Genomic DNA, 12,826 nt, shown 5'->3' on the forward strand with positions numbered 1-12,826 from the left:
TGAAGGTCCCTGACGCCACACAGCTGCCCAAGTCCCCTCCTCTCCAGGGTTTCCCGCCAAGCAATTGGAGACTGTGTCTGCTCATCATCAACCTCTTCTCTGCCCTCTTCACGCTTCTTCTGGTTCTAGGAGCCAAGCAGGGAGGGAAGCAGGCTGAGGCAGGAGAGGGAGACACCCGTGACTTCACCAGCCTGAATCATCTCGGCCTCTTGGTGTCCCCTGCTTCAGCTTCTGCCTCTGATTTTCGACTTCTCTCAGCCACGGACTCTCGCAGCTCACTACGCTCTGTTTCCTCCTCAGCTTCTGAACCTTCCTCTTCCCAGTCTTCTCCCTTTGACCACTCATTGCTGTCCCATCACTATTCCCTGGGCTCTGAGCCTTCTTCCCTTGGGGGTTCCGCAGCTGGTTCCTCCCACCATTCTCTGTGCGCAAGCAGTCCATCAAATGGATCTTCTGTTTAATCAATCAATCAATCAATCAATCAATCTTCTGTTTAAACTGAAGCATTTTTTTTCCAAATTGGGGGGGGGGTTACTCCAAAGAGACAGGAAAATGCTGCCTTCGCTGCATCACTGAAACCTGGTGGGATGAGACTCATGACTGAAGGAAGAGTACACCTGAGTAGCCAACAGTTGCCGGAAGAAGGTCAGGCAGGCCAAACCTCAGAACGAACTCAGAATTGCAAGGCTTCAAAATAATAATAAAGGTTTATCCAGCTATATTCAAAGCAAGAAAAAGAACAAGCAAATAGCAGGTCCTCTGCATGGAGAAGATAGAGAAATGCTACTGGGTGACATAGAGAAAGCAGAACGGCTCAACACCTACTTTGCCTCTGTCTGACCCAGAAGGAAAGCCGTGTCCAACCTTGGAGAACAGGTGAGGTCCCTGCAGACGGAAGGCAGGCAAATATTGTCCCCATCTTCAAAAATGGGGAAAAGGAGACCCAACCAGTGAGCTTGACAGCAACACTGAGGTAAAGTAAAGGATCCCTGGATGGTTAAGTCCAGTTGAATTCAACTATGGAGCTCATCTTGCTTCAGGCCAAAGGAGCTGGCGTTTGTCCGCAGACAGCTTTCTGGGTCATGTGTCCAGCATGACAAAACTGCTTCTGGTGCCATTGTAACTGGAACACAGTGATGAAAGCCAGAAGCATGCAAATGATGTTTACCTTCCCGCCACAGTGGTACCTATTTATCTACTTGCACTGGTATGCTTTTGAACTGCTAGATTGGCAGAAGTTGGGACATAGCAACAGGTGCTCACCCCATTGCATGGATTCAAACTGCCAACCTTCTGATCAGCAAACCCAACAGGCTCAGTGGTTTAGACCACAGTGCCTCCACCATCCCTACATCAATACTAGGAAAGGTATTGAACAGATAATTACAAGCTTGGTGGATCGGGGGGGGGGAGAGCTGTGAATGTAGTGTATCTTGATTTCTGTGAGGCTTTTGACAAACTTCCCCATGATACGATTGCAAGGAAGCTGGTAAAATGTGGGCTTAATGAGGTTACTGTGGATTTGTAGCTGGTTGACTGACCGAAACAAAAAAGTCACTAATGGTTCCTCATCATCCTGGGGAAAAGTGAGAAGTGGGGTGCTGCAGAGTTCTATCCTGGGCCCTTGGCAGTTCAACATTTTTATAAACGAGTTGGATGAAGGTGTTGGGGGGATACTCATCCAATTTCTAGATGACACTAAAGTGGGAGGGGTAGCTAATGGTGGAGAATCAGAATCAGAATTTAAAATTACCTTAACAGATTGGAGAACTGGGCCCACACTAACAAAATGAATTTCAATAGGGGAAAATGTAGGGTTCTGCACATAGACAGCAAGAAGCATCTGCACAAATATAAGAAACCTGGCTTGCCAGTAGTACATGTGAAAAGATCTAGGGTTTTTAGTAGACCACAAGCTGAGTCAGTAGTATGATACAGCAGCAAAAAAGGCTAATGCTGTCCTAGGCTGCATTAACAAAAGTCTAGTGTCCAGATCAAGGGAATTAATATCACCATTCTATTCTACCTTGGTCAGACCACACCTGGAATAATGTGTTCATGTCTGGGTGCCACAATTTAAGAATGATATTGACAAGCTGAACGTGTGCAGAGGAGGGCAGCCAAGATGATCAAGGGAAATCAAGCCTTATGAAGGAGCTGGATATGTTTAGCCTGGAAAAGAGGAGACTGAGAGGAGATATGGTAGCCCCCTTCAAAGATCTCAAGGGCTGTCACATAGAAGAGGGACCGTGCTTGTTTTCTCCTGCTCTAGAGGGCAGGACTTGAACCAATGGCTTCAAATTACAAGAAAGAAGATTCTGACTAAACATACAGAAAGGTTTTCTGACAGTGAGGGCTGTTTGACAGTGGAACAGACTCCCACAAGAGGTGGTGGACTCTCCCTCCTTGGAGGTTTTTAAGAAGAGGTTAGATGGCTGTCTGCCACGGATGCTTTAGCTGAGATTCCTGCATTGCAGGCAGTGGCCGAGCATATGCCCGCGCTGCCCAGGGAAGGCGCATTCCCGAGGGGGGCAGGGGGCGCCCTCCTAGGCACAGGATAGCCACTCGTGTGCATGGAGTGGTGCACGTAACCCTGCAGCCAGGGGTGGAGTGAGCCGCCAATGGCGGACATTTGGCGTGCCACCCACCTGCGACTGCCAAATGTCACCCCCCTCAGCGAAGACACCCAGGGTGATCCACCCCACCGCACTTCCTTCCTCTGCCCCTGATTGCAGGGGGTTGGACTAGATGACCCTTGGGCCCATTCCAATTTTTCAATTCTCTAAAACACCATAATCACCATGAATAAACTTTTCCCTGAACAAAGAACCAGGAAGGGATTAGGCATTCAAGCTACACCAACACAACAGGTGAGCAACTGGGGGTGTAGCTACAGCATCCACTCCTTAAGCCAAAGCCAACCACTACATATCAGTGCACTTTTAAGAAGTAGACACAATTCTACACATTAACCGCGTGGTAAGCCAGTTAGACTGTATTCATCTCTAGAGTCAGCCATACATGCAGTCTCTCTTTGCTCTGAAGAAGGCCTAGGATGGCTGTTCACTATGGTGAGGATGGAGAAGAGCCTTGCCCTCGTGTCTCTGGGTTTCCCATGTGTTTTCTGGTTGTCCACCGTGAGAACAGAATGCTGAACAAGACTGGACTTGGGCCTGATCCAGCAAAGCTGTTCTTATGTACTTAACCCTTTGTTTCCATGGTGGCCCTGTTCTAACTTTCTGAGCCAGTTGATGCAATGGAATGAAAATTCCCATTGGCTGATGACTAGACAGCCTGTTTGAGTGGATCTTATGAAAATAGCGCTATTAACTCCCCTCTATATCCCTATATTAATAATAATAAAAAGAATGTATGTGGTGTTAGCCACCTGTGAAATAATTTCCAAACCTCTAAAGCACTTTTAGGAAGGATTACCTATGTTATCTTAAAAACTTCAGTAAGAAGGAGGATATTTGACTCTTAGAAAATCCATGATCTTTCTTATGCATTTTGCATTAACATCACCAGCTGCCTCAGCTGGAAAGTATAATAGTATAATTTTATGTTCAGGACCCCCAGGTGTCCCTGATTCACAATTTTGTATGCAAGATGTTTATTAAACATTGACCACTTTCCTTTATGTGGAAAAGAACTTCGCATTTTGTGCAAGGCTCAGCAACTTTCAAGTTGTAGTGCTACGGGTAAGACGAGGGAATATGGGCATTTTTTAGTGCAACTATTTGGCTAAACCATGACAAATTAACCTTAGACCATTGCCACAATTCCTGCTTGAGCCATCTACCTAGTGGTTTGTAATTTAATCTCCTAACACAGTTTACGTTACTGGGGATAAGCGCTCCAAGGTGTTTTCTGGAGCCTGGGTGTATGGGAACTCCTGGGAGGCCCTTTCAATGATGTCAAGCTTCTGAACTCACACTGAGCTGCGACACTTCAAATTTTGTATAACTGATTAATAGGCCCTACTCTGTTCTTATAGGCATCACTCTGCATATGTACACATATGCACTCTGTGTTGCTAGAATTGCACATTTTGCTAGTACTTATTTCTCAGATGACTTCTTACTTGAATGTAGGCAGAAATGAGCTAGGGAGCATCAGGCAGGAAAGCAGGAACTCCCAGTATATAGGAAGTAGAACTAGTCACTCTGGACTCTGGAGCAGACCCCTTCACAGTATACAAATGCCACAAAGTGGATGAAATGCCTTCCCTGGCGTTTAGAGTGGATGGAGTTTGAAAGTGACATTTCCTGGACCAAAGTGGAGCAATGCTGCCATCAAGCGACACTGCAAAGGGAACTGTGTAGAATTAAAATTCAAAGTGGCCTCAGTGGAGTACTGCTCTGCAAAGAATTAGCAAAAAGAAACGAACCATTACATATTTTTGCAAATGTGATGGAATGAGGCAGTAGAATCCTGAGTTGGTACAGTGCAGTGAACCACTCCACTTCAAACTACAGAGACAGAATTCTGAAATGCTTTTTCATTTTTACTCATTACTTTTTTAAAAAGTCAGCATACTGAGGAAAAAGGTTACAGCTGAGCCCATTCCCTGCTGCACTAGTTTTTTTAGTTTATGGGAGTTTTGTATTCAGGGGAGCATCGAGCCATGCAGTTTTCCCCAATCTGCGCCCCCTCACTGCAACTCCTTAAATCTCCTACACAGGCAGTGGGAAGATGTGATCAGTCAGAAGGAGGACATGCAGTTCATCAAAGGTCAAGAACCCTAATGAAGATTTCTCCCGTGCCATAATCCCAAAGAAAGCAAGCAGGCTGCAATATTTCAGTGGTGCAGTTCAGCTTCCTGTCAACTCTTTGGGGTATCTTAGGGTTAGAGTCAATACTTACTTCTTAGGAACAGTGAGGCCACCCAGGTACCTTTATAGCCAAGCAAGGATTAGAACCTAGATGGATCTCCAAATAAAAGCCAAGCAATCCACTGTAGTGCAATAGGTTAGTTAAACGTTAGCCTCTAAAAGGGGTAGTCCTAGCATCCCAGAGGAGTGCATTTATTACATGCACCGCTCACCACTGTCCTTCCCCTCTGGTTAGGGGCTGGCATAAATGGGATAAATAGAATCATGCAGGGACAGAGCTCTAGTTACAGAGAAGTGGAGGTGAAACCATGCCTACAACTACTGTACTAGGTAAAAGGGAACATGAACTTTTAACAACTTTCGGAGCAATATGAAAGAATATCATAAGTTTAAATGATGCAGAACATCATAATTTGCTTTGGGTACAATGTTTTCAGCAGGAGACCATTTTCTCCAAATGATACAGGTTGGTTTTTGTTTTCTGGAACTCCCGCATAGTATTACCAGCATGCCTAAAGTGCTGGCTAAGCACAGGGGAAATCTCTCCCAAAAATTCTACTTCAATCTGTCCATTGTTTGAATGGTCCACTGCAGATTTGTTCAATCCACAACCAAAATGAAGTGCATTGCTTACCTTTGGACAGGAGCCATCAGCTTTACAATATTTTATTCCATCACACTATGAAATACTATCTTCGTTTGCATCTAAGCTACAGTAACTGAGTAGGTATAGCCACTGAGAGAGAGATAAGAAATCTTAACAAACTAGGAGAATGGGCAGATGCTGGCACATTTAGAATAATGGATTGGATGTGGACTAGATAAGTTTGCTCCTTCCAACACTATGATTCTACGATGCTTTGCCATTATAATTGTATTGCTACATTTCCATTTTATGCCATGGGGAGGAGCACTCTCTCAAGACATAGGCAGTTACCTTCTTCCTATGTCTGTGAAGCTGCAATTCTATAGCCTGTGAAGAGAGCAATTGTTTTCCCTGGCCACCGTCCTCTACTTCCTGAAATCTAGCCATATCATTCTAGACTCTACTGTGGGCCAGAAGAGCATCAACTGAACCTAACTGATGCACCTGCCAAAGTCTGAGTGACCACCACCTGTCAGATCCTGAGTTGTACTTGACAGCAATAGCTGGGGAGGTGGGAGGAAGAGGATAACCTTCAAAATGCTCTTGGCTAGTTAAGTGCACTGTCTTGACATGAAACATCATTTCTTCAAGGAGGAATAAGGAGGATTTTTTTTCAAAAATTATTTCTTCCACCTCAAGGAAGAATAAGCTACTTTGATTTAATGAGCATTCTACTAGAAGATATTAACCTTTCCACATGTAGTTCTGACTGCAGTAGGGACTCAGGAAGTTTGTATCTTCAGACGCCAGAGCAGATGCCACTCTCTTGTAATGGTTGTTTTTGGCATCCGTCTGTCCTGAGAGACCATGGAGTGGGCCTTCAGGAGGGAAGTCAAACTGCTGCATTAGCAACACCCGCGACCTCCCTGGGCAGTTTATAGGGAGGTCCTGGGCTGCCCAGCTGACAAGATCCCCCTCTCAGCCTTGCTGCTGTGTATGGGGTGTTAGGGGGTGGGTAGTACCTTTGGTGGGGGGCACGTTGAACTCCTTTTGGGGTAGTTTGTTCACCTTTGGTCCCCACCCTGCACTCAGCTCTCACCTGTGACTCCTAGAAGCTGTAAGTGTGCAACAGTGGCCACACCCCAGGAAATGGCTTTGACTGGCCAGCAAGCGCACCAACTGGGGGGGCTGGGGGGCCAGGCCCCCCAAATTTTCAAAGAAGAAGGCCTCCTCAAAATTCCCTGGTATCTGTGCCCCCACACTGCAGTGCATGCTCACATCACATTTACAAGCCACTGGGCGTGCAGCACACTCTGTGACGTGCACACATGGCGTAAGCATGCTATGGGGCATGCTTATGTCATGCATGCACACTGTGAGATGTGCTGGCATTCTGTGGCCTGGCCCCCTCAATCACGGGGGCAAGGCAGAGTGCTTGGGGGCCAGCTAAAGCAGGTGAGGATAGCCAACAGGTCTCAAACCCTCCGTGACTTTTGGACTTCCCCTGCATGCTAAGACAGGCCCCAGCGGGTGGAGTGGAGAATGCCAGCAGTGAGTCCAACTTTCAAGAAAGCAGTTTCTGCATGTGCTACAGAGGGAAGTGATGGGCAGGTGCGGCTCATCAACCTGGGAAGGTAGCCTTGCAATATATCTTTAGGAGAATAAAGGGCTAAGGAGTAAACCCGGCACAAATCTGCAATGGAGTCCCCAAGAGAGGAGGATGGCTGCTTCTCCTCCTCCTCCTCCTTCTGGCAACTCAGCTTCTGCTGCCCCACAGGCACATAGCTAGGCAAGATGTGCCGCACCCCAGCTTGCTGTTACTGAGCCACATGACAGCACAATGACCATTTTACCCTCTGAATGTATGCCTAGCATATGTTTTCATGGGGTAGATTCTACTTCAGATGCATGGCATTTTATTTATATAATACACTATATACAGACACACACCGCTATTTTATGAATACTGTAAGTAGTGAGAGCAGAAGAAAATAACATACAAAAAACTGTGACAAATGCATTAAATAAAGCAGGGATCATCCAGACATTTCCCTAATATAAAACATCAGCAAGAGGCCACATAAAGGCACAAACTTAGAGGCCCAGATGGCAACCCAGAGACATATTGACTTAGGCAACACTACTACAAGACCTAATAATGCCAACATCAAGAATTCATTTGTTTGTTCATCCTCCCAAATGGCACATGCTTTCATTTGCCAGTAATGCATTTCTGCATTCTCTGTAGAACAAACAGGTCAGTCTGGTCATAAAAGAGTAAATAGATACAAACGTGGCATCAGAAAGTGCAAGATTCAGAAACCAGTGGCAGTACATTTTGTTAGTGGCCATGAAAAATTAGGTAAAAAATGAGAATTCCCTGAATGCCAAGATCCAGATTTGGGGCATGGTTGCCGCATCCCCACACTGCCCTCTCCAAGCAGCCTTGCAAGGCTCAGATCTGGGGAGGGCAGTGCTGGCGCTAGACGGACCCAACAACCACGCAGCCAGCTGACGTGGCACGTGGCGGGTGCAAAGCAGGCACCCCCATGCCAGCACCCCCAACGCAGCTTGGCCCGGTGCCCCTCTTCGCAATCACACACCTAATCTTTATGGAGGGGTCATAGTGTGCAATGATATCATTCGCATGCTTGAGTGTACCGAAGAGTTCAGAAAAGCTCTCCAGGGTCCAGGTGGATTGGTCATTCTGTTCCTCCTCTTTCACACTTTTAGAGCTGGAGCTCAATCTCACCATTTCCTGCCGCGATTCCAGACTCAAGGCCTGTTGCCCCTAAATCATTTCTTCCACCTCCTCCTGGATGAGGTCGCAAAGCCACTGCCACATAGGCACCAACTTGCGGCCAACATTGGGGCACCCATCATGCATGTATGACATCATATGCACAACATGCAATGTGTGTGCCCACCCAGGCTGACTCAGCACATCACACCCCATCCACCAACCGTCCACCGCCTTACCTTTGTTCACCACCACTGTCGCGAGGCTGCCTCAGCGACGCATCCCCTCCCCCATGAGGCCCACTAAGACACTTTGGTGCGTTTCTTTGAGATCGCCAGAAGCTGCCCTGCTGATCACCAGAGGGACGTGCCAGTGCAAAGGCTCCCTTAACACTGAGGGGGCCTGGCCCCCTGCCAACAGATATTGAGGGGGCCAAAGACACTCTGGTGTTGGCGCACCTGCATTGCCACCAACTTGCCTCACAATCTGAACAATGTTTTCCATCTCAGTGGCAATGCCTGGGAATCCACTGAAATCGTCAATGCATTCCTTTCATAGGTTGCACCAGCAGGAGCTCACGGTTTCAGGCTTGATGGCATCTACTGTCTGCTTTAAGTGATGCAGTTGGCGATGTTGAAGAACTTCCAGAATGCCACGAGATCGAAATCTGGATCAGCATCCAGGACATCAAGTCAGCAAGGCAAGGGTGAGGCCAGTATAATGAGCCTTGAACTAGTGAACCACCCCTTGATCCAAAGGCTGGATGAGTGAGGTCGTACAGTGAGTGAAAAGCAACTCTGACATGCTCGTGTTCAAATTGCAGTCCCTGCGGGTAACCAGAAGCATTGTCCACTAGCAGAAGCCCCTTCTCCAGCAGGTGACGCCTCATCTCTAGAACAAAGCATTTGTGGAACCAGTCCAGAAAGTTTTCAGCAGTCACCCAGACCTTCTTGTTGGACTTCCAGCAGACAGGCAACAGGTTCTTGTTCTTGCCTTGGAGGGCACAACAATGCCCAGCCGCATTGCCAAAGAGCAGCACAGTCAACCGATCCTTCACAGCTTTAAACTCAAGGGCGCCTTTTCTGCTTTGGCAATGTAGGTCCGGTGGAAGTTGGATGTGACATAAGATGTGGAGGAAGGTACAGGAGATAAATGCATAAATCAACATGTGGGCTTGAGAAGTCAAAACCCATCTACACCAAATCTGACATAATATATGTCTATCTGTGAAAGTAAAGTTTTTTAAATTCAGGACAAGGTGTGAAGAATTAAATGTTCCATGTGAGAAGGTAAGAGAAGCATTTTAAATGTCGTGCCAGTTCAAGAACAGAAGCACAAAAGAACACTTATCTGTAGGTGGCCACTTACAAAAGGCGTTGTTGTAAACATTATTTAGGTATTGGAGTCTGTTTCATCATAGGAAGATTTCTGGCTTCTACTGTGTTTATAAATATGCAAAAAAAGGAAGGTGGGAGGAATAACAATGTGGCAAAAACCCTCCAGTGGTGGGTGCTGTATCTGATACAGTTTTATCCTGCATGTAATGGCCTTCAAGCCAATAACATGTCTACTCAGAAGTAAGCCCCATTCAATAAAATATAATTTACTCCCAAGTAGGTGTGCACAGAATTGCAAGCTTAGTTAAGAAACAAGTGGACTCTGGACCCTTGTCCCATCTCAACATGCCAGCCCCCTAGAGGCTAATAAGCTTCTAAGCCCCTGGAATTTAGTCAGGAAAACAGAGTTTGGGATTAAAGTATCTGTTAAGCAGTCAAAATAATACATCCATAGTTAGTGTTTATGAATACCGAGAGAGAGAGTGTGGGGGAATTCAGTTTCCCTGACCAATTTCCAGCAGGCCCAATGCCAGCACCCACCTCCTGCGCCTGTTGATGGGGCATCAGAACCCAGCAGAGCCCACGAAAGATGCCTGCCCCGCCCACTTTTCGTTTAGCCTCCATTAAAATTTCCCAGGCTGCCCCTGGCAAAGCATTGTGAGAGAGCAGCATGGCAGCTAGACGCTGCTACCCTTCATAACCAGGTAAGCCCACCCTGCCATGACGGAGAAGGGCCTTCCCCCAGAGGCTATTTTACTGAGGGGCCCTTCCAATCTGGAGCCAGTCCTACTTCAGATCTCCAAATATTTGAACTTATTTATATCATCATCATTTACTGGTAATGTTTTATTGAAGACTCGGCACTGAACTGCTTTCCCCACTGGACCACGCTGGCTTGTGCTTGTTTCAGCCTCCTCTGCAATTCTGTACATAGTTTCAAAAGACTCTGATTTTATCAATATATGAAGAATAACTGTTAAATACTCTCTGCTTCCTGAGAGGGGAAGTTTGAGGGGCTATGATAAGACATTTATGGGGTAGCACTGTTTGGGGTTGGGTTTCCTTTGGATGAGAGAGCACTAAGGACTCGTGGCTTTCTTGTAATATTTCCTTTATTTACAAATATAGAAGCAGAACATGGGGGGGGGGGACGGGACACAGCTCTTACAAGGCAACAAATTTGCTACTTCCTTATCAGACCAGAGAGGTCATGCCCTCTCCCATGTCTTCGACCAATTCACACACAAAAATACCTCCTTCTGCTTTGCCTTTTCCAAAGTACAAGGTGCTGTTTTGCCCACTGATAGCCCCACAAATCTGTTGTCTTGACTTAGCTGCCTTTCCCCAGCACTGAGGGATATACCATTCAAACAGAGACCTCAATTATTTCCTTTTCCCCATCTCCCATCTGCCAGCCATTCTGGGCCATGGACTGGCAGGCTGTCTAAGAGATGAATGTTTGGCTAGCAGCTTTTAACAATACTTGGGCTTGCTGCCAACTCTAGGGCAGCTTTCCCCGTTTTCCCAGTTAAACTAGTGACAAGTTGGGATTCCATGTTGCCTTCTGGGCCAGGCTGCCTACTAGAAAGCTGTCTAAAATACCAGTTGACCAGCTGCAGGGTGCTCCTCACAGATGCTGCTCTGGTTTGGCCCTTGGAGAAGAGTGGAAGGAAGTGGACAGCACTGGTCCTTCCATCTCCAGAACATTCCCCCTGTTGCTATTTGTACTGTATTTGTTAGAAAATGTCTTTTACAAAGAATAAATTGTACTGGGGGAAAAAAACATATGTAATGCAGCGGCTGCAAAGCAGGTGGGTCCAATCAAGGTCACAGAAACTCTGAATCATTGCCCTTTTAACTTGTTAACTGCCTTTAAAAGTAAAAGAGAGAGTGTCTGTCTGTCTGTCTGTCTGTCTGTCTGTCTGTCTGTCTGTGTCTTAGAAGCAAGGGTGCAAGTTGGAGGTTGGCTGGTTGCATCGCCATTATTTTGTTGACTGGAAACATGGGAGTGTGAAGAATTCAAGCAGACTCTTTCCGGAAGAGCTTATAAAGACAGGCAAGCTATGGACTAATAATTTACACATTGCTGTCATGGGCAGAACTGGGGGGGGGGAAAGGGGGCAGAGAGGGGTAGCTGCCCCCCATGAATAAAAATCAATAAAAACACATAGCTAAGTGAGGTTCTGCCCCGCCAACAAAAGGCCTGCACTTCTAACAAAAATCCTGGCTACGCCCATAATTGCTGTGGAAGAATGTGTTTTTAGAGACCCTCTCTTGGTCTCAAGGAAGAGAAATAAATTGTATTGAACTTGATATAAAAATAATACAGCTTGCTAAATTGTTGCCATCCTGGCAAGTAAAGATTCACCTTCAAGTCTTGTGTAAGGAGTCTTACTTTATCAGTAAGGTTTGAGGGTGAAACCCCTACGTCACTCTGAAATAGACAACAGCCCCTGATCCTGTTACAGACCTGAGGCTCTCTAAACATGGACTGGAAATTGCTTGGGTTCTGATTTTCTGTAAGAGGAAAGTGGAAATATTTCAAGTGTTCCTGTGCTGCACACCCTGTTGACTCATGCCACATAGCTGCTTCTGAAAAAAGCTTACCTTGACCTAAAAGGGCAATAAAGGAGAACAAATAGTTCACATGCTGAATTCTCCAGACAGACTTAACATAGCCAATTAAAAGCTCACAAGATATTGTGTTAATTTGTTTTTTTAATTAATAAAGAACAGGTTAAGTTTAAAATAGATTCTATAAAGGCTTATTTGAAGTCTCTCAGTTCATTTCTTATTAACATATTATTATGCATTAAGGGCAGCTAATCACCATTTCTTTTATTTAATGCCTTTCTTTTTATTTAAAGTCGTCACACTAACTTTTACAGAGGATTCTGATGTCAAAGCGGTGCAAACAGCTTAAAACCACCAGAGACCTGCAGGTATAGGGCGGTATATAAATTCAATAAATAATAATAGTAATAAAAGTTCAATTAGAGGTGTTCACATTTTTAAAAAATATGAAGATTTTACAGGCTGCTACTTTATAAATGGCATGTGCAGTACAATCCTATGTATGTTAATTCAAAAGACCTCTCTTATTCAACAAGGCATACCCCCATATAAATATAGATTAGATATAAACCCTAATATTTACATAATCACAATTACAGACAAAAGTTGTATGTTAGTGAGTAAGGATCTGAGATCTTGTAAAGCTAGTGAACAGGGATTGGTTCTTGGAGTCTGCTGGTAGTAAACCTTTACCTGTAATCTGAACTAGGCCTTTCAGCATGACATCTTTAGTGCTTAGTTGATGTGCAAATTA

Source organism: Podarcis vaucheri (assembly GCF_965113315.1).
Source record: "Podarcis vaucheri genome assembly, chromosome: 1".
Classification (NCBI taxonomy): domain Eukaryota; kingdom Metazoa; phylum Chordata; class Lepidosauria; order Squamata; family Lacertidae; genus Podarcis; species Podarcis vaucheri.